General features: G+C 38.9%; 1 long non-coding RNA gene across 1 annotated transcript in view; it reads right to left on the reverse strand.

The window, feature by feature from the left end:
* The window catches only part of LOC140684431 (uncharacterized), an 85,994-nt gene that overhangs the window by 21,591 nt on the left and 40,961 nt on the right, over positions 1 to 23,442 (reverse strand). The window contains exon 2 of the long non-coding RNA XR_012056684.1: positions 11,640 to 11,800. This is a non-coding gene — a long non-coding RNA (uncharacterized lncRNA). The remainder of the gene's footprint in view (positions 1 to 11,639; positions 11,801 to 23,442) is intronic.

Raw genomic sequence — 23,442 nt, forward strand, 5'->3', positions numbered from 1 at the left:
CTACAGGAAAATATAATTAAACCACACTAAGTGCCATCAGAGTAATCACAAACGTGATTCATCAATGGCAAAATCATCCAGAGTACAGGAGCCCTTTTGCCTTAAGCATGTAATGAAAACCAAAATTAATGTCCTTTAATTGATTTTTGTTCTTAACCATGTCCCTCTCAGCCAGAGACAAATGGCTATTAACATTAAAGCACCATGACCATGATACTGATGCAACTACCCCAGTGCCAGAGTGTGGATGGGAGATACACTCCCTCAGTAGCTGCCCTTCTCAATGGCATGGAAGGAGCAGAGTGCTCGCAGCAATAGCATGCTGCAATAGCAATTACTCTGTTCTTCATCCCAAAGAATTCTCATTGACTCATTCTGAGCCTCAGAACTAGTAAAAACAGGATGAGATTAACAGAAAAGAGTGTAGCATGGAAGCTACTCCCAATATGGAGTATTTTTTTGGTTGTTATTCTAAAAGCATTTTGAGGAGAAGAGAAGGACAAGGAAGGCTTATAGAGTGGTCTTTGCTTTGCCAGGCAGAGAATGTGATTTGCACATGTATCATTCTAGCAAGAGAAGTCACAAAGATAAAATTGTGGCATCTGAATATTTGTCAGTAAAATATTCCTCCCAGCAATGCAGGAGCAATTAAAATAGAGTTGCATGGATGAATTTGCTAAATCCTTCTAAGTCCATTCTTAGTGGCATGAAGCCAGTACTTACCTCCTGAGACTAATTCCTAATTTTCAAAGTGAAAAGCGTTTTTTATTTGTAGACAGTGACCAAATCACCTGCTGGAAAGCCAAATTGTGGAAGAAACCAAGAACCTCTTTGTGAGGAACTGAGTAATGTAGTTTGAAAGTAGTAGGGTCTGAGCAGAGCTATGAGGACTCTACCTACCCCTTCCAAAGTCAGTACCAAAACTCATGCCTGCTTCAGTGGTCAGAGGCATTGGTCCCAAGCCACAGAAGACAGTGAAGTGTAAGCCATGCACGAACTTTTAACAAATTTTTCCATTAGGGTTTTTTTAGCCTTTCATTTGTCCTCATGTACAGCTCACATGACCATTATAAATCCAAGGTGTTAGAAAGGCAATAAAAACATGATATTTTGCAAATTCTGAAGCAACAGAAATAAAATGGGCTGTATTCTAAAAAATGTTGCCAGTGTATTTTCTGAATTGATGTGGACAAGAATGGAGGTTCTAAAGTAAGACAGAAAGTGACTCCAAAAATATAATAGCTTATTAGAAACTAAAAGTACAATAAAGTATAGTATTTAATTACAGCAGTTGTTTTAAATGTATTTTCTTCCAATTTGATCAAAAGCACCCACAGAAAAGAAATGAGTTTTGATATAACCCAAAATAGCCAATTATAACATCTAAGCTGCAGCCATTTAGTTCAATAACACAGCTTTGTGAAAGCTCTCCCCAGCCTGGATCTAGATTACATTTGAAATGTAAAGTTTTTTGATTAAAGCGGGTGATTGTTAACCTCCCACTGCTATACCTCTATCAGTGAGTGTTCATCTTATTTAGGATGCCAAAAGAAAGGGAGCTGCCAATGCCTCTCAAAATCTGCAAAAAATGGCACCTTTTTAAAAAATATAATTAGATAGGGGAGAGGAAGAATAAGAAACTGGAGGTACATTTACAGTTGACAAGAGAAAGAAAATAAAATATTAGAAATGGCAAAGACAAAGTCATAGGCTTTTTTTGATGTTAACTCCCTCAAGTCTCATAAAACACAGGCATAACATATGGCCTGGATTACACAGAGGCCCATGCCCAAACCAAACCCTGCTCAAGGGCAGAGAAAGACCACTTTTGCATCTGCATCACAAACCTTATTCTTTGCAGCCATTTTCTGCTGGAATGCTACAGGCTAAACGCAAGAGGCAAGTTACAGCTTGCATTGTTCAGCTTCCCCCTGCACCCACGCACTGCCGTGGATAACAAGGCTAAGCAGCTCCCAGGCTGCAGGAACCACAGCCCCTCCCGGCTGGGGAGCAGCTCCTGGACCTCCCCACTGCTCAGGGACCGTGTTTGTCACCTTCACCCTCACACTTGGACACTCTGGGATTGTTTGCACTGTGCAAAGCCACAGTGCAGCTGAAGAGCACCACACATTAAATTCACAGGATTAAACAATGGGTACATCCCACAGCTCTGCTTAAGAAGCTACAAGAAGCATTCTCTAAACTGGAAGATGCACAGCTGAAAGGGACATTTTTCTATGCAGAGTGTAATGCAAGCATGCAGTGAACAACCACAGAGACAGACATCTGAGTCAAGTAACTCCTTCACAACCAAACTGACACTTAGCTCTACTGCTAACTAAAAGCTAGAGAAAATAGAGTTAAAACAGCTCTCTGTATCCTAAAAAGCAAACAGCCTTCAGCTGGTTCACTGTCTTTTTCTTTTTCTTTTCTTTTTTAACAGCTAAATCCCAGAGACTTCATCATTACAGATTGCTTACATATATTCAAAATACCTACTTCCAAGCAAATGTATAATAAAGCACTTTTTGGGAAAAGAAGGTCTTTGCAAAGAGGAGTTATCAAAGTACAGCAGTTGGCAGAAGCCAGTAGATTGTCCCTAAAGGAAGGCAAATTCAAGGCTCTTGTACTTTAGAACCATGATATTCAGTTGTATTTTAGGATAAACAGAGCTATAAAAGTTGGTTATTCACACTAGGAAGTCAAATCACAGAAGATTAAGGTAACTGGTTATCCCTGATATATGATGTAGTGCCGAACACTTAAGATTTGCTGGCATGATGCTAGATAATATTTATTTGTGTGAGGCTTTGAGAAACAGGAATTTTGATGGATATAATAGAGTCTCATGCTTTGTCCTATTTATCTCGTTGAATTTAATTAATTAGGCTTGCACATCAGTGATATGCTCTGTATTTATTCCCCTTGCAAATGTGACTCCCATGCAGACAATGTAAAATGTGCAGAGCTCAACAACTTGGCTTATTCTTTATGTTTTGGCGTTAATAATCTCCTACTGCTCTTTTCCAGACAAGCTTGTCCTGCAACATATTTATTTAGAAACTAGGTGGCATGAAAGTGGTCATAAAATTCCCTTTATGTGGTCAACACATATACTCCTTAGCCAAGGAAATTCCCTCTGCGTATACTTCTATATGAAGCTATACCCTTATTTCTAATCTGCTCTCCTCACACATGGGGATGCATCTGCACGAGAGGTCACATGAACAGCAGTAAAGGCTTTGGCTCTGTGTAAACCCCTCAGCAATAACAAAAATGTCTTTTTACTATTACCCTGTGTTCAGCACAAATCCAAAACCCAGCCCCATACCAGCCACCAAAAAGAAAATCATCTCTACCCCAGCCAAATCCAGCACACCTGAATACATACTCACAGTTATTTCAAACAAACATTTCAAGATAATAGTTTGAAAAAGTAAGGAAGAAAATGGGATCATTAAGGACTAAACAGATAAATTCCATTATTCAAAGCAGATTAATTGATGTGAAGTAATTTGGGCCACCCACTGGATACCACCTAATTTAGCATTCATATTCTGAAAATATCAGGTGCACAGCTGCTGTCTGGGTGGACAGATATTTGTACCTTACTTCAGGACAATCTTGGTGTCCAAAATGTACACTCCACTTGCTGTGAGAACCCCTGCCCTTTGCAGGAGTGGCCATTTGTTTTACTGATATTTAAACATTGCCTGACTCTATCATGTGATCATTTGGTGTTTCACAAGGGACTGCATTAGGCCAGTGTGTTTTATCTCAAACATTTTCATGCTATGCTGCCATATTGCTGGTTGAAAGTGTTAGATATCTGTTTATCAAATATTTTGGGAACACAGGAAGTTTATGGCTTGTGTTTCATAGTCTGCTAATTTTCTTTCTTAACACAGCTAGGAAAACATAAGTTCATTTCTTTCAGTCACTCTTCTCCAGGCACAGAACAGCTCCAATGGCACTGAACTTAAATTTTGTCAGAGACAGAAGAGTACCTCAGAGACTAAAAAGTGCTGAGGTTAGCAGAGTAAATTTATCATGAAAAACACTTTTACCATGTGAATGCCAGAAAAAGTTTGAGTTACCCACATGGCTGCTGGAGCAATGCAGCTGGCTTTATTACCAGCAAGCATTCAAAAATCAGCATGTCAGCACTCTTCTTTCTTTCCAGCTCCCCAGCTTTCAGGGGAGCCTTTACATCGGTCTGAAAAGTGGGGTTTTCTCTGTGATGAAACTGTAGCAGTAAATTATATCAATTTGCAGATCTGTATAATAGATCTGGAGCAAAGCTATAGAAGACTCTTCCGCTCTGACTTAAACCCACAGAATGCCATGTTAGTCAATAGTGCACAACAGAGTATTGGGAAGCACTACAGAAGTGACAGGAGCAGATGTGAATAATTCCCTCAAGCAACATCTACATCCCAAGCCTGCTCATTCACAGACCACAGCAGAAAATGTGGTAGTAGTCCCTGAACACATTATTCACCAAGCTGAGTTTGCCCTCCTCACTGGTAGTGATTTCTGTTACAAATGACTTGTCATGGTCTCTAAATGGTGCTGCTGTCATAGTGGCGAGATATTGTGAAACTTATCACCAGTTCCAGTAATACACCAGAACTACCCTTGCATATAACTTGATTTTTGTCCTTTGTGCTTGAAAAATGATTGCTGGCCTTAATCTGTTGCATATGGTTCAGCAAAACAAGCTTAATACATCAATTAGTCCTGTGAAAACAACTAGTGTTTATGTTAAGATTGGCTGCTTACAGAAATTACTGATTTCCCTCTCTGCAAACCAGTACCAGCCTCTAGAGGAAGTCCTTTAACTACAGCTGAACAAAAAAAACCTTCCAAACATGACTCTATTTCTTTAGCATAATGCAGAAACCCCTCTGCCTCTCAGCAGTTCATGAACTGTCATCCTGCAGCTGCCTCCAAGTTCTACATAATTTCCCATACAAAAGGTAATAAAAATTTTTCTTCCAAGAAACCCTACTCAATATACATGGACAATTATTTATCCTGTGTCTCAAGAGAAAATTCTCTCTGAGAGGAAATGCTTGAACAACTGAAAGTATCCAAGGACACCTACTTTAGCCAGAAACCTAATGGTTAAGCTCAGTCTGTATATTTTCCTGCTGATCACTATAGCAAACAATTTATGGACCTCGATGCACTTACTCAAGCCACCCAGCAATTTGACAGTTCCATAAGGAAATACTTGCAAAGATGGAAAAATGTGAAAATACAATACGTTTGGGCTATGGAACACATAGATGTACAAATGTGGTGTGTCTGTAAATATTAGCAAACCTAGAATTTTCCTGGATTATGGTTGCTTTTATGCTAGAGAAAAAAGTTGAAGATGAAACTCTGACAAACGTGAGTCTAAAGTGTCTCAAATTTTAAACAGAAACTTCTGATTATGGAAAATTATGTATGGATTTTAACTGTCCTTTGTGCTTCATCAATATGTTTAAAAAGGCAGGAATTTCCATTGAGATCCTTGGTAGATAACTTGTTGTCCTCCTCCCACTCAAAAAGATTTTTTTCCTTTATTTTGTTTTTTAATACTTTTCCCCTTCTAACCACCAATGAATCAGAAATCTGACCTTCTTCATTACCACAGACAACTGACTTCCCATTACTTTTCCTGAAACTGGCAAGTCTTCCATTCAAGCCAATAATTCCCCAAGGAAGAACTTTGACTTCAGACAATACTGGTGGCACATAAGGTCAAAAATCTTGTATAATTTTGGAAGTTCTGCTTCATGTTTCAACTGTCTCAAAGAAGCAATAAGCAAATACTAATAGTTTATAATTTATCATTATCTAAACATTCTTTTTCACCGTTTCTCTACATAAACTGGGTTTATACCCAAGCAGTTGTAAGAGGAGCAAGAGACTTTCTGCCATTTCTGTGCACAAAGAAGTCAGATTAATCCTGTGCTTTACTGAACCTGCTTTTGAAACAAAGCATTTTATGCGTGAAGAAAAAAATGTATTTATTAGTGATTACGCATTAAATAATTTCATCTGCCTCAGGTACAATCTGTGCTTTTACAAACTTCCTCATCACAACTCTAAAGTGACTTCAGGCTCTACTAAGTGCCTAGATTATTAAGAAAAAACTAAAAAAAAAAAAACTAAAAAAAAAAAAAAAAAAAGAAAAATCAAGGACTTTTGTCCCAGATTTATTTCCTGGATTTCAATTTCTATGTTCCAGTTTCAGACATGCTATGCTCTTGAAAATGCTGCTAGCATTATGGCTGTAGTTGGAAATGCCAACAGCTCTATAATTTCATTACACAGCTAACTTTATGGGGCTAAAAGGCAAATTCAGCCAGTACCTCATCTGTCTTCCACTTGAGGAACTTCTAGAAGCACAATTAAGAACATGGGATTCCCAAAATATCACGAGACTCCGATTCTCTGGTATGTTAAACCCATGCAAAAAACTTTCTGTTCCAAATGCATATTGAATATATACTTTATTTCAGAAGAACATCTCACTGCCACTGGCTATTTTTAATTTCTGATTTATCTTTCAGAACAATTCAGTGTGCAAACATATACATCAAAGAGTAATTTTCATCAGAGGTTTTACCAGTCTGGAAAAAGACATTGCAAAGTAGAAATTCCAATACAAAATACATTAGGAACTGCTATTTCCTTAGGAACATGCAAACAGAAACCTCAGCTGCTGTTAAGTGTCACAGCACCAGGCAAGCAGGTGCTTAAGGAGCTGCTTGACCATGGACCATATTCACACAAAACCAACCCAGAATGCAAATGCCCTCATCCTACAGAACACTCAAATGTTCTTCCCCCACACAATGAGAGGACACCAGAAAGCAAAGATTTCAAATAAAGCTTATTTTGTCAATAAAATGTAGGAGCTAATCACAGGAACTACTAAAAAGCAGCAAAGAATCATGGCTGCTGCACGTGGAAGTCTTTTCTGCTTTGACAAATGTGTCTCCTGTTGGAGCAAGGCTGCAACCCTGACTGCTAAAACACATGAGCAAAATGACTTTGCAGTTTTCTGTACACTCCACAGGAGCCAACATGAATCTAACTCACAGCATGTCCTACTGTGGTTACGTACGTGGCATTTGTAAGCCACACAAATCTCTGGAGAGCTTACAGGTACATCAGGTTAACCTCTGGAAGAGCTAGTTCAAATCCTAATTTTGACTGAACTAAAGTTGTCACTGGCATTTGCCCTACAGAGTCCTATTCAGACTGGCACAACAATCTGCTATGAGCTTAGTGTAGGAAATGTAGGGATGCTATAGACCTGGAGAGATGTGTGTGCAAATTCTTTGGAATAAATTCAACACTAATTTTTCATTACTTGAGACCTGTTACAATTATGGTCATTTCTGCAATAAAAAAGGCCACTGAGAAGTGGAGCACAAGCACTGAAATGAAGGATTTTGGTTTGCTTTTATACAGCACAGGATTAAACTTCATCCTCTTTAGTCCTCCAATTTACAAACATTCCACCAACTTTTAGTTAACTCCACAATCAGTGGAAAAACATATCCATAGAAATAAAAAAACAGGAGGCTGGAGTTACGAGCTGAGCCCGCCTCTTCTCAGTGGTCCTTGCCCAATGGAGAAATACATATTGTCAAAAATAATAATTATGCCATAATTATTCAGTCCCGTTGACGTTCTCCCTGCCTCCCTAATCCTTTTGAGAACTTACAAAGTGAAATATTTGACATGCACTTTTATGTTTATAGAAGCTGTTTGTTTTTGTTCCCTCCCTGTGAGATGCTGACTTTTGTTTTGACAGTAATGACTGTAAATCTGCACATGTCAGACCAACACAACAATCAGAGCTGTGTCTCTTACAGGTGGTTTCAGCAGGAGCATTTTCAGCATTGCCTTTTTCTTCAATGCCTGAATTACTGCCCCGTCCCCTGCAAACTGCTCCTCACAGCCACCCTAGCCCAACCTGACAAAGATCAAAGAATGCAAATTCTAAAAGAATTCTTCTTTCTGGACAGGATGTCAAATTAGTAACTGATGTCAATTTACTTTTAAATGCAGTAACTTATTAAATTGATCAAAATGCAGGTCCTTGATTTAAAAAGACAATTCTGCTTAAAAGCTGAGGACAAAACATAAGCCCAAGTTTTTGACAGCTCTGTCCCCTCACCAAACAAACCAAAACTACCACTTTGCTTCAGCTTTTCAGTTATGCTTATTCACATCCTCTATGGCTTAAGAGATTCTTAGTCTTACAATTCAAATTAAAATTTAAAAATTTGTCAGTTTTATAAACATTCATTTACCTCCCATAATAAAAGCATACAAAAGTTAGTACCAGACCGTGTTTTAGGTGGGTACAACAGAGCAGAAGATCCCATATCTGACTATTTTCTAGGGTGAAATTATGGACTGGACTTTGTTCACAGAGGCAGTGTTGTTTTTGGAACTTCATTTGAGCAGAAAGAGGCAGACACTCTGTGGTTTGACAGCTCCCCCATAATAGCCATATGCCAGTTTTAGCCTGGTGGTGACAAAGACTCTCTGTTTAAGCCTTGGGCAGCTATGAACACAAAGCAGATGTGTGTAGCTGCACCAGACACAAAGCCTGTCTGGATAACAACTTCCAAAAGGCAGCAGAAGCACCATCTAACAGTGCAAATTTACTGTACAGAATGAAAAGACAGGTCAAGTAAGACAGCAAACAACCAGGAGAGCATATCTGGTTATTTAAGAAGTTACACTAAGGTGGAAAGCAATTATTCTTTGGATCACCACTTTGATTCCAGTCCTTAAGAACACCCTGTGGGAAGATCATGTGATGGCTTAATCTTCTTCTCTAACAGTGGTGACCCTCCCAAACCTGGTTTGAAACAAGTCTGTGGGATAACATGACAAATCATTCTCTGATTTTATGTCTCAAAGGCCAATTCTTCCATGCAAATTTCCTGCTTTCAAGGGTGTATCTTGTCTTGTATTTGGGAGTAAAAGTGGTCAGATGGGGAAATTGTCACTGTTTCTTATAGACCACACTACAGTAAAAGCTTTCTGAGATAACTGAAAAGACGTTGAATGCAGTAATTCTCAAGGGGAAGATTGTAGGTAGACTTTAGGAACCATGAGTTTCTCAGTGCTGGCTGAGCTCACAAAAGGATCAGTCCATCTCTCATCTGTAGATGCAGACTCTAGCAATTCCATTTGGACACAGTTCTGTGCCATGTGCTCTATGACCCTGCCTGAGCAGGGAGGTTGGTCCAGGTGACCCACAGTGCTGCCTTCCAGCCTGACCCTTCTCTGATTCTGTGACACTCATCTGCAGTGGGACAAGTTCTGGGAGTGAAGCACTGCTCCTGATCAACAAAACTGAACATGAAATTCCTGCATAATCATAAGCCTCCCTCTCTCTTGCACCACCATCCCTTTCATATTCCTTAAGAATTTTGGGTTTAATAGCATGGCATGTCACTCAAATTGTACTAGTTATCTCAATTTTTATACATCCAGTATGAGTTTCCATAATGAAGACACTGTGAGAGACAAACCATTCAAAAACCCTGAGGGGAAGTATAAGTGAGTACTGACTATATAACTAGTAAACTGTGTATTTCTGAACTAAAATTCCTCTGGACTCAAGTTTTGAGCCAATAAGCAGATGCTGTAAGTGGGGATTCTTAGCAGTGATTATAGGAATTTGGTTCCCAACAAGAGAAGCCAGGACAGGAGAGGACTTTCTGCCAAAGGACTGGTCTGAACATCTTTTTTGAATCCACCAGTAGCTGGTTGATGGGAGAGTAAATAAACCCAGCAGCTGTTTGCTACTGCTTTTGATAAGCACACAAGATGCATTAGCCATCACACAATTCCATCTGTGCTGAGCAGTTTGGCAAAGTCAACCAGCAATTCTTTATCCTTCCAAAAGAATGTGGCAAAAATGATACAGTGATTCTTACCACGTATGAGAAGTGCAAACATTATCAACTAGCAATGGGAAAATTTCAATAAGTGCATTTTATGTAACCTATTATGCTGTTGGACAAAGGAGATCTCTTAGTTCTCATCTTCATTCTGTGAAGCTCAATAAATATGAAAACCAAACAGGGTTAAAAACCTGCCTGTACATCAGACAATTATTCAATTACAAATGGATACTTTCTTTAAATTGCTTCATCAATCTCAATAATCAGTTCTCAGAGTTGTTAACAAACCTCTGATTTAATAGTGGCAAATAACAGAACTAGTACATCTGAAAGTAGATGGAAAGTATATTTGAGGGAATTATATTTTACCTCTACAAACAAGCAATGAACAAAACCCATTGTATGGCAAAGCTTAAAAGCACTGAACCATTTTCTGATGGAGTTCCTTTCTAAGCTATGCATTGTCGCAATCACAGTCTGCTCCAAATCACCTAGGGCTGAAGCAACTCTAACTTACATTTCTTTATGAAAATAAAGAAATAAGGATTATCAGAACATTCAGAACTACTTAAAAGCTGGAGATCAACCTAGTTGCTCCACTGCTGTGTCTCCAACAGGCTGCTATCAGAACTGTCAGCTCTTAGAAATATGAGGCAGGCAATTGCAGATTAGGCAGTTTCTTCCCAACATCTCAACTAAAGATTGGCCAGTTCCCTAAGGCATGAGAAAAATACATCTGCTTTTCAAATTTCCACAGCCTCATTAAGCAAACTCACGGGCTGAAGAATGCTGCAAAGGACATAACCTAGATCATGCTGTTAAATTCTGAAGTCTCTGGGGAAATCCACTGCAGTTCATTGCAATTCCTTTTGGATATAATTTTGTGATGATATAATGAATGTACACACAGGGATGAAGTACTTTGAAGAGCTCAGATAGAAGCCTGACCCTATGGAAAAACAATTATCTGAATCACGGCCTAAAAACTAACAGATACAATAAGTTCAACACACCATTTTTTTCTCTTATTTATGCAATCAGGTAGAAAATTATTTTTCCTGAGACTGCAGAGTTTCCCCCCAGGTGCTCTTTTAGATGTTTTTTTTATCCTTGAAAATGCTCATAGAGAAACTCTAACACAAGATTACCAAGATACTGATTATGAAAAGCTGTTGTGTGGGAGCAAGGGCATGCTCTGTTTTTAAATAGAGCTCTGTTTGCTTGTTTTGTGCCTAGAGGGGAATAAAAATGAAAGCTAGTAAACAAACAAAAGAGAACTTCCCCCCCTCTCATTTCATTTTTGCCAAGCCAGGCTCTGCTCATCCTCCTTTTCTCACCCATGTTTCTTGTGGCAATACTCATCAGCCAGGAGAGGCTTTGAACTTCTTGAATCTAAAGCTTCCACTGTGGCTTTAAAGAATAAAAAATACAGATATATTTAAAAGAAGGGGGATAAAAAAAAGGCTTTTGCAACAAATCTACTTTCACCATTTAGGTAAAAAACAATCTGTACCTGAAGGATTTCCTCACAGACTCTTGGGATGAAGGAATTTAAACTGATTTGAGAAAAGATCAAGAAGTCACCAAGAAGAAAAAAAATTTAGAAACAACAGAAGAAACGATCCTTTAAACTGAAAAAAACAGGTAAGAGGAAATCAAGAGGAGGCATCTAACAAAATAAATGGGGAAATCTGCCAGGGTACTTACCTCTGCTCCTGTGCTGAGGAAGCTCTTGTGCAGACAGGGTTGTCCTGGAGGCAAGTTCTACTCAGAACATGAAAGGTGGCTGTACTTGTATGATCACAGCAATTATGAGTGCTCTTTCTCTAGCAAAACCCCTCAGGGAAGTGGGATATTCTTCTGTCCTGCTGACAAACAGTTCAGGTAATACTGAAATTACTCTTGAGTTACCATCAGGGTGTGATAATGAGAATGAAACCTCAAAATCTTATACAGCTTGAAAGTTAGTCTGACCCCTAAAGCTTACATGGGCTACTACAGAAATGTACAACTTCCCTCCTTGAATTTACAGACACAGACTGAGGGCAGAGAACAGCACTCTGCCTGGAGGACACTAAAGAGGAAAATACATATAAATACTATATCTCTATCAGAAATCTGAGACAAATACAAATGTAGTATATTACACTGATACCTTGCTGAATTCTGAAATCATGAACTAAGGGCCAGCATTAAGAAGTGCTCACATACATAAATAAAAAGGCAAATTTGCTATAAAGTATTTTGTATGCACTGGTGTTCTGGGAAAATAATCAAGAAGGGAAAAACATAATGAGGACAACCTTGCCTTTTGTGAGCTAGGGGAACATTATGTTTTTCAGTTGGATTTGGTCTGGTTTATAAAATAAAAGAACATATCTAATGAAAACAAATTATGACAAAATTTTCTGATTTCCCATGTATTGGTAAAAAAGCCTTGAATACGAGTTTTGATGTCTTAATTTTCATTTATTCACTAAAAAATATTTAGTGGGTATGTTAAACTTGTGTGAAAGAAATTAGCTGAGAGGAGGAATGTCTTAGGAAAATCTAGAAGGAAGTTTTTACTAGTAGAAAATATTACTTTACTATTAGCAATTAGTTTCTCTTTATTAAAGGGTTACACCAGATCCATGACATGTTTGCCACAGGCTTTGCTTACTGAACAATGGATCCTATAATGGCAAGCTGAGAGATGGAGCTTGAAACACCCTTATTGCAATTCTGACTTTTCTTCCAGAGTCCTGAGTGACTTTGGGTAAGTTTTCACTTATTTTTAGGCCTCAGTTTTCCCCATATGCAAATGAGAAGAGTTATATGTATTCTCTTCTCCAAGCACCCCCAGATCACTTAGCTATTCAGATGACATTTCATTAAGTATTATTACCACTACTCTCAATTTTCAATATAGCTAAGCCAAAAGTGAGATTGAGCTGACATTTCAGTAGCAAACTCATTTTATAACAATTTCTGCTAAAACATTTAAGTACATGACATAGATGAAAGCATGTGGTGGAACAAATTGATAGCAAATATACAGACTAGAAATTATATTTGGACTAATCAGTATCCATTTTTATATTTACTCTGCAAACTTTTCAATAAATGCATTTTACTAGTTCAAATACGTATGAATTTGAAATTCATACATGCAACTATTCACTCAAAGTATCAAACTGTGTAATGGACTGGAGGAAAAAAAAATCCCATTTTAGAAAACTGATATAAAACACCCAGAGCTAAGAAACCTGGGATCACAAGATGTAGGTAAGTAATTCCAGAAGAAAAATGGTCAATATTAGGGCATTGGTTTGGGAAAGAAAGAAGGACATTAATTATTTACCATTTCAATGCAAATGCAGTAATAGAAAAAACTGATAATGGAAAATCCACACATGGGAAATCCAATGACACACAAAGAGACAGAAATTAAAAATATAAATTATTCACTGAAAAGTTATTGCTAAACTGTTTTATAACACCAATCTTTTACTGGTCTGAAGGACCATAGCTTGATATTCTAGGAAAAACAAATAATTCCCCACCTTGTGTTTACTATGTGAATATCCTAATTAATGTGAAATAAATTGCATTCCTCTGGCATAAACCAAGATGACAGTAACAAATAATTTTAGAAGAAAGACTAGTCACTTTATTCTACTAATAGTAGAATTATTATTATTTAATTCATAAATTATGAGCTGCCTGCACAGCTATTGTGGTTTTTATTAAATGTAACTTTACAGGGTACAGGAGTACAGGAGGTACAAGGTTAATGCTTCATAATCGACAATGTCTATTTTTCCCCTGTTAAGAAATATGACAGAATCATAGAATCAAAACATATCTCAAGTTGGAAGGGACCCATGACATGTACCTCAAGATACAGGGAAAAACCATAAAGTTATTCTAAAGTGATTTTTTCATTATTTGAAGCTAGAAATACATGCAGTGAGACATTATATTCATTAATATCTGGTTTTTGACTTGCTGGACAGCAGGGAAAGTGGGAAGGAACTAAAGGACTGCACAGTTACAGGTGTAAGAGAGTTTCTCAGCCCAGGAGAGAGTGCCAATAATGAGGAGATCTCCCTGCCTTAAACCACAGAAGCATCCCAGAGACTCAGTACCTGTTTGTGCTTTAATACCTTGCACATCTCTCTGCACTCCTGCAGGAGAGCCTTAGGGCAGCTCCGAGCAAGCTGAAAACAAAAGCTCCTGTGCTGGACGGACCCGGGCTCATTAACCTTGCCTGTGAGCAGGGTTAATTAGATCAGACTGGGCCTCCAGCTAACACAGGGGCTGCTCTGCTCTGTGCCATTTCCGCACGCCCTTGTGATTCAGCTGCATCAGCAAGCGTGGGAATGATACCTTGTAAGGTTCCTAATTTGATTATTTTTCCCTCGTAAGATCATTTTTCTCACTGGTGGGAAATCAGTATCTGAAATTGCTCAATTTAAGATAATTAAAGAAAAAAAAAGATCAGTTTTCTCAACAGATCTTAGGTCCTGTAGTTCACTTAATACATACTGCCCCTTTCTATTCAGTAGCCAAGCTCTGTCAGGTTGCTCGCAATAGGGATGACACCACCTTTATTTCCTGAAAGGAAGAGGCAACTGTATAGAAATCATTGGAAAGACAACTGCATTAAATATTACAAGCTTCCACATGGCAGCTGCAGGGGCTCCAGATGCCTTGGGAATAAGGAAAATGGTTCTTCAGATTAGTGGTTTAGTTACATTCTAGACATGAGAATTATTTAATAAGAGGGAGTTAATTACAAGTAGCTCTATTGATAGGCAATTCCAGCCTGAGAGAGGGAATTAAATCTATTCATTGAATGTGTCCATGTCCATTTGTAGACATTTGCTACTATTATCTGAAGAAGTTAAAATAGCAGTTGCAGTTTACTTTCTCCATTGTAATCAAAGGACAGAATGTACTTTATTCTTTCATTCCACAAGGATTTCTTAGGCTTGAAAATTTAATTGCTGCACTATGAGAGACAACATTCAGATCTTTTTAATCTTTACTCTGTCAGTAAATATTCCTGCAGCAAATTTCCTCATAATTACTGTTCTGATTAAAGTAAGCATTTCCATAGTTTTGATGGCTTTGTAAATCACAATTACTAGCTGCTCCTCTTAAGGTGAGCAGGAATTCACTTTGTAATGAAGTTTTACTATGAAAAATTTTGAGCGATAATGTAATTAAAATTTATGTTATTTCTCATGTTTTAATATAAACACCTAGCCCCTCTTTGTATGCCAGGTATTGAACAAGCCTTATAAAGTCTCACAGGGAAAGGAACTAGTGACTTCACTTTTGCTTTAACTCTGTAACTTGGAAGATGTGAAATCTGAAATTTCTAAGTAATATAGTAATAAAAATCAGAGATAAGAACCTCAAAAGCAACCAGAAGTTATTGCTTTTTGAAGAAGCGTTGAGAAAGGATGAATAGCTTATATTTACTTCACTGTCATATAAATCCTGGCCTCCCACATGTGCTTATTTGAAAGCATGTGGCCTTAATCGCAATATTATAAGTATCATCAATTTGGTAGTGAGAAATTCTCTTTGAAATTGTCACATAGACACAATTTACAGAAATAACATACAATCATATTAAATAGAAAGAGAATGCAACAATTCTTGCGGATTTAAGTGAAAAAAAAAACTAAGTAAGCTAATAGCAAAATTCTCTGGAGTTCTCTGGAAGTTCATTTCCACAATGAGATCCAAGTGAGACTTGATTTCCTCCAGATTAAAGTCCTATAAAGCCTACAGAACTAAAGCCGTGGAATAAATCAAAATAAAAATGATTAATTGTCCATGTATTGATACCTGAAGTGATGAACAGTTGTCTTCAAGAAAATTGACTCAGCTCTTTATAAGATTAGCTGGGCAACACTGTAAGGATAGAGGTCAAACTATGTAACTTAATATTTTCCTTTTTACTTAAAAATATAATCTGTCAGTGCAATACTCCTTTTGCAGGTCTGAAACCAAAGAAAACTATACTTAAACTCTATGCACAGAGAATTTACTGTGAATATACACCGTTACTTTTTTGGGATGAGATCTGCAAAAAATGAATTTGCAGATTCAGACATGTAACTCAAGATACAGAGACCAAACACTGCTCTGGATTAAAGGCAGAGGCAGGGCCACCCATGGCAGCAGAGTACTACAGGGAAGATATAATTTCCAATTTCTTAAATTATGCTAAGTTAGGTTTGCCAATTGCCTTTCTTTGGATGTCTTAAAATCTTCTTATTCTACCTTAATCATCTAAAGTTTCCAAATAAAAGTTTGTTATTGATCCTCCTGAGATTTTGTTGTTTCTCCCACACGTTGCACAGAGGAATTCTAATCTTCCCCTAAAACCCTAAAAATTCAGTCTTCCCCTAAAACTCATTGATTGGACCAGGACATGAGATAATTCCATAAAAGCCAAACCACAGGTCTCACAATACCAAACATGTAAATACTTGCGAATACATTTAAAAAGGCAAATTATTATTTAAGAAGAAAACCACTATAATTTTATCATGTTGATGTATTAATATCTGCAATTTGTACATAAAATTACAATATTAATGACCTTTAGCCATATCAGTTCCAGAAAGTCACCACTCTAAATTGCAATGCCTATGTTTGCTTCCAGAAGTGCTATGATGGGGTTTGGGGCCTTTGAAGACTTTTTGTGGCACTCCTCAGTCTTTTCTTAAAGTGGCTAATTATACCCAGCTCTCTAAAAGTTTTTCTCACTGCTCACATATCTTGGAATATTCTTATTCCTCTCTCTGCTCTACTGGACCCAGAATTTTGTAAGTATGGTGCTCAAAACCTGACACAGTACATTAGAAGGGGTATTATTAGGGCTGAGTGACATATAAAAGATTTCATATCCAGTCTTCTTTTTAATAGGCACCCCTCTTATATTCCACCATGATATTTGGGGTCAATGCAATTGGTAACAAAACAAGGCCAATGGCTCCTTATATGCAGAGCTTCTGCCTGGCCCATTTCCTGTCCTGTGTTTGGAAGACAGAGCCTCTTATTGAAGCACTTCAGCTTGCAATCAGCTTTTTTCAATCCTTTTTATTTCAGGTGATTCCCCCAATTGGCCGAGATTATCCTGCACACTTTCAGAGTGCTCAAGGCCTTTCCCTAAAACTTATAACCATTTGCAGATGTAATAAATGCACTCTTTATTTCATCATTTGTGATATTAACAAAAAGTGCCACAAAATAGCACCAGACTCAGGGTGATGCAGGAAATGTGAAACATTTCCTGACTGTATATATTGATGCTGTAAGCTAAAATCTGTCATGTAGTTAGAAAATAATGAAAACACAGGATAATGTAAAGTTAATTTAAGCTTTCTAAAGGCAACCCCACACAACAGCTGCTAAAAAGCACAAATGACTCAGTCTTCCAGATACAAGATTGCTGTTTTTAAACAATTATTAATCTTGCATCAATTACACAGCATGTGGTCCAACCTCTGCATTACTATTAACTCCACAGAGAGAAGCCTTTTATACATAAAAACACGGGATTTATGGTGCTGGACCTTTCCCTTCAGATGATTCAGAAAGTGCTCCCTGACCACTAATCAAAAATGTCTGACGTTCTTGTTCTGATTGACAAATGTTAGAGCCTGATGCTACAAAACCATCCAGAATGCATCTGCACTCTTTTGAAAAGCCGAACAATGGAGAGATCAGGGCACAGAATTGTCTCTAAACAGGATTTTTTTGGGGGGGGAACAGGGAGAACAAACTATACCCTTCCTTTGAGGAGGGAAGGCACTGGGAATGAAAAATTAGGAAGCTTCCACTGCCTGTTCTCGTGACACAAGATCAGTGCACGTATGTGTATTGATTTAATTTTCAAGGCAGGCACTTTTTGTAGGCAGCAAATCTTTTGTAATTAAATCAAGGGGAAAAAAACTAAAATAAGAGAGAAGTTAAGTCTCAAAATTCTTATCATTTGCTAGGCAATTGAGGATAGAAATTACTTTTCTTTCTCCTTAACATAATCTGTTGCTTGTCTACTGTGAATATATGAGAATTCAGTATACACAGCTTAACTAATTCAGCCTCAGTCTATAGGGACATTAGAGGGTGTTAGACTATTAGAGCAGAGACTCATCAAACAGAACAGGGATTAACATCCTTCCTGGACGTTAAACACTTTTGAAATATTTTTTTACCTATATAGATTGCAAAATTTATGATTCATGTGCATAGAATGGAATTATAGACAGCACTATAATTCATTTTCTGGTGGCATTAAGAAAGGCATTGCAATGTTTGCAGGAGGTAGAAGGTTAATTCTTCATAACAGACAATGTATATTTTTCCCCTGTGAAGAAATATGACAGAATCATAGAATCAAAACATATCTCAAGTTGGAAGGGACCCATAAGGATCAAGTTCAACTTTGTGATCCTCACAGGACTCCCTAAAACTAAACCATATGACTAAAGAGCACAGTCCAGACACTCCTAGAACTCTAAGACTCCAAGAACTCCTAGAAGTGATGCCATGATCACTTCCCTGGGGAGCCCATTCTGAGAGGTAAACATTTTGTATATGCAATTCCTCTTTTATGAGGGAGTTCTGACTGTGCACAAGGCATTAGCTTTGGCTCTCAGTTTAGGAGTCTAGCACAGCACTAGGGTTAAGTCAGACACCTGGAAATTTTAAGTAGCTGGCACAGGTCTCTCTCCTGACTGGAAAAAGTCAGTGCATACCCAATATTGGCATCTGCATTCAAGATGGATCCATTCTGCTTTAAATCTTTTCTAAAAGCCACTGCACACTTCTGACATGCTCCACTGAGTGTGTCAGAGGAAAGGCCTGAGTAACATTAAACTTGGAAAATAAAACACAGCAACTCCCACCTTTCAATATTGAGTGGGGGATGAACACAGTGAGAGCAGCCCTGCTGAGAAAGACTTGAGAGGCTGGACACGACCTGGCTGTGTGCACTGGCAGAAAGCCAGCCTTGTCCTGGGCTGCACCCAAAACAACAAGCAGGGGAATTCTGCCCCTCTGCTCTGCTCTCCTGAGACCCCACCTGCAGTACTGCATCCAGCTCTGAGGTCCCAGCACAGGAAGGACATCAGCTTCTTGGAGAGAGCTCAGAGGAGGCCACCAAGATTATTAGAGGGAGGAGCATCTCTCCAAGTGAAGAAAAGATAAAAACCCTCAGTTATTTACTCTAGAAAAAAGAAGGCTTTGGAGCGACCCAATTGTGAACTTCCAGTGTCTGAAAGGAGCCCGTGAAAAAGATGGAGAGAGACTTTATTATTAAGGGCATGTAATGACAGGTCTGCATATTTCGGAAAGTTACTATTGCCTTTAGAAACCAATTTGTACTGGGAACAACACATAAAAGCCTCTGGCTCATTTTGGGGACCTGTGTGCCAAACCAGACCTGTCTGTCACACATTTGCAGATGACCTACTTGACAAGGCTGCATTCTTGTGCCAGCAGTTTTTGCACATGCAGGATGAAGACTGCCACTCAGTGACTGGGGTAGCATTCACACAGGATCTTTTAAACTGCCCCCTCCCTCTCTGCTCCTGTACACGCAGAGCACCCTCAGCCCTGAGCCTGCCACTGGTGCCCACCAGGTCACGCCTGACTCTGCCTCGCAGGGCTCAGCTTTTGGCAGCACGCTGGGCTCTGGAGATTGATTTTGTCAGCAATGTGGCCATGTGCCAGCCCAGCTGGGGCCCTGAAGGCTCTGCCCAGGAGCCAGGCTCTGCCTGCTGCAGGAGAGCCGGGACAGGCTGCAGAGCTTAGCGGGAGAAGAACAGCGCGACGGGAATAAGCAGAGATGAATGCACATGACAAGAGACTCTAAATGCAGAACTAAAATAGACAGCAAAAATTGCTATAGCCTAAAATGTCATCGTTAGTCCCAGCCAGGCAGTTCTAACAGCAAAAAGGATTCAGACAAAAGATAAAATCAACTGAAACTAGGGGAAAGCAACCAGAAAGGCCCCACCAAAAGCTAGCAAGCATTACAAGATCGCTTGGGAGCCTATTGGTGCCATTTTTAGGTAGCCATTGGCTGAAAACAACAGAGAAAGAAGAGGTGCAGTGTCTCTGGAGCACAGATGTGGCTCAGCCTGCCTAAGCCTCGGGTGCTGCAGTGCTGGCCAGCCAGCCCAGGCACACCGCAGTGGCCACAGCCACAGGACATCGTGTCACTCATCACCACAGGCTGCTGCAATATCGAGATATCCGCCTCCCAAGGCAAACAAACCTCAAAGAACCATGGGGAACCATAGCAGCATCTCCATTTTGGTATTAAATAGGAAAATTCTGTATCGAAAAGCCTCAGGACATTGTGTCACTTGTCACCGCAGGCTGCTGCAGCATCGAGACATCCGCCTCCCAAGGCAAACAAACCTCACACAACCATGAGGAACCATATCAGCATCTCCACTTTGGTATTAAATAGAAAAATTCTGTATGGAAAAGCCTCTCATTCACCAGAGCAATAAACCATGCAAGTTGCTGGGAAAAAAAAATCCCCAAACTCTAGTTCAAAGAAAAATCAGAAGTAATTCAGTTGTGAAGAGGAAGTATCAGTCATTTAATTTGCTGGTCCCAAACTAGGCCAAGTTAAGAGTTCAGAGCAATTCCTTCACTTTCAGACAAGAATTATTCCTGAAGGAGAATGTTTAATGCATACTGTGAAGTGTTTGATTTGTATCAGGAGGTTTAGGAATTTGGCTGCAGCAGTTTGCTGTGAGAAGACTTTGAACAGCACTAAAGAAAACGATCTCGGAGCCTTAAAGGAGCACTTTGCCCCTCCCCGAGAAGGTCCTTTAAAATGAAAAACTACTGCCTGATGATTGATTAAATGACCACTTAATTAGATAGGGGAGATCTACTGACAATATCTGGCAGCATTGGGAAAAAAAATGTGTGCCTTTAAGGAATTTGAAAAAATGGAATATCTTGTGTTTCCACAGTCCAACAGACACCATATCTGCAGCAGGAAATGCTGTAAGTGCAGCTTTAGGGAATAAGCTGTTTCAGACTACAATGAAATTCAAAATGCAGTTTGCCTTCACCTGTAATAATTAAATGAAAAATAGCCTTCAAATACATGCTCATATTAGTCTAGAATTCTAAAAAAAAAAAAAAAAAAAAAAAAAGAAAGGAAAAAATAGTACTACTGCATTAAAATTTCACATCCTATTTTCAATCCAAATTAAAGGGCCTGAATGCACTCTTCTGGCTTAGCATGCATAAGGGATAGGCTGTCTTATGCACTCTAAAAGCTCTCCAAATCTTCTCAGGTTAAGATTCAGGATTTCAACCTGCACTTCTATTCTTATCAGGATAAAATAGAAAGAAGAGCACAGTCCTTTTCATAGAGTATCATTTGAAAAGAGAAAGAAAAAAGAAGGGAGGACAAAACCCCCAGTATTTTTAAAAGGTAGTAGTTAAAAACCCAAACAAAGCCTAACTATAAAACAATCTTTGGACTTTCCTACTCCCAAATTATATAATATACATGCTGTAGAATTAGTTATATGCATTACCTTTCAAACAGCACCCAAAGCACTTCTTCAAGCATCAAAGCTTTCTTGATATCATCATATAAATGGCAAATTTCCTGAGTAAAAGGAATCAGCACTTTTGAAGTTATATGTACAATAGTGAGTGAGTGGGGAGCAAGAGAAAGTGTAGTGAGGAAATGCCAGCTCCAGCTGCTGCCTACTGAGCTGGCAATTCACAGTGCTCCTGCAGCAGGGATGCCCAGGGTGGGAAGAGGTGAGTGCTCCATCACAAATAACCCAGCAGGGCATCACAGGAACAGCAGAGATGTGTCTTTCTAAAACACGAGTGGTCAGTCTGGAATGTGCTTCTTGAGCACACTGAGGGGCAGGGCCAGCTGCCTTGCAGCTCCAATTCTTTCAGCAGCCCAGGAGGACGGCCTGTCCCTGCAGAACAAGCTCAGATTGCTCTGGGACATGGTATCCTGAGCTCCTAGGGGGCTCTTGGAGTAACTCTCCATACTCTCTCCTCGAGTGGTTTTGCCAACTCAGTTGCTGCTCTGGGTAGTTCAGTGCAGCAGAATGAATGTCCCCCCAGCCTGAACCACAGAGCAGTTTTCTGACTTGAACCAGGCTTCTAACCAGACCTTCTCTTCTAACTGAAAGTAACAAATTCCATGCAGTATTCTATACTGAAAATTAATGTGAAACAAAACTAAACAAAAGAAACTCCAAAAAAACTTCTGTGAAAGTAAGTTTCATAATTTCTGGGGTTTTTTTTGTTTGTTTGTTTGGTTTTTTTTGTTTTTTTTTTAAGGCACTGCTTTTTTTTAAAAAAAGACATCTTAATGATTGCCCAACCGTTTAAAATTTTCATCACCTCCTGAAAAAAGTCCTCATGACATGCTTAGTTCCATTTGGCAAAATGGATTTGCAGAAGAAAAGAGACCTCATTAAATGCACCCCTTGGTTTAGGCAGATGGGAGTGTGCTCAATAGCATTTCAGTCCTGATCTCACTTGTTCCTGCAGAACAGATGCAATATGTAATTTACCATAGATGATGACATTTGAGACAATTCAAAAATCACTGATAAGATGAAATTATATCAAGCTAGATACAGCCATCTGCTAGGATTTCAAGGATTCACCTGACACTCACTTTTCTCATTATTTGAGCTTCAGGATACAGAGGATTTCCTACATAGACATTTGAGAGAGTGGCACGTAAAACTATTTCTCAGGGATCCACAGATGTGTTTTGTTCCATTGCTGGAAGAGACCTAGAGCCACTTTACAAGTCTAAAGGCATGAAAATGCCTTTTGTGGTTAGGGAGATCTACCATGCTATTTATGACTCCTACTAGAACAGTGTGAGAAAATCCTCCAGGAACTTCTGCAGTGTGAGTGTCTCTATTCTGAATAAGGCCATCTGCATCCTTTGTCCTTGCTATGGTTTATTGTCAATAGGCAAAACAAGGAGGGCTACAAATGACACGACTCAGAGTGTATTACACATGAAAGTCTAAAAGATGACTAATTCTATGCACAGAATGTTGTATTCTCCTTTGTGGGTATTGCAAGCTTCACTCAGAGAGGCAGCCCTGAGCATGAAGGGGCCCCTGCCTGAAACACCAAACTGATAAGAATTGGCTTGTGACACAAAATTTTCAAATTTTAAAAATGTTCCACAGGAGCACAATAAAAATTTAAGTAGCAAAAACATGGACCTGCTGGCTGAAAAATCTGTGAACAATTTTTTTTCCCTGCTACATCCTCCTTTGCACTCAGCAGCCTCCAGCACAGAGGATTCAGCAGATTGCCAGGATTGCAGCAAGGCCTGCATAGTTCATTATTTCACCAATGTAACTTCCAGTACAAAAATACAGAATACACTTTAAAATGATATATTATCAGTACTGAATGACCATGCCTAGTTTTCTGTATTTACACCTCTGCAAAGTAATCAAAAAATTGA

This window comes from Taeniopygia guttata, chromosome 6 (genome assembly GCF_048771995.1).
Source record: "Taeniopygia guttata chromosome 6, bTaeGut7.mat, whole genome shotgun sequence".
Taxonomy (NCBI): Eukaryota; Metazoa; Chordata; class Aves; order Passeriformes; family Estrildidae; genus Taeniopygia; species Taeniopygia guttata.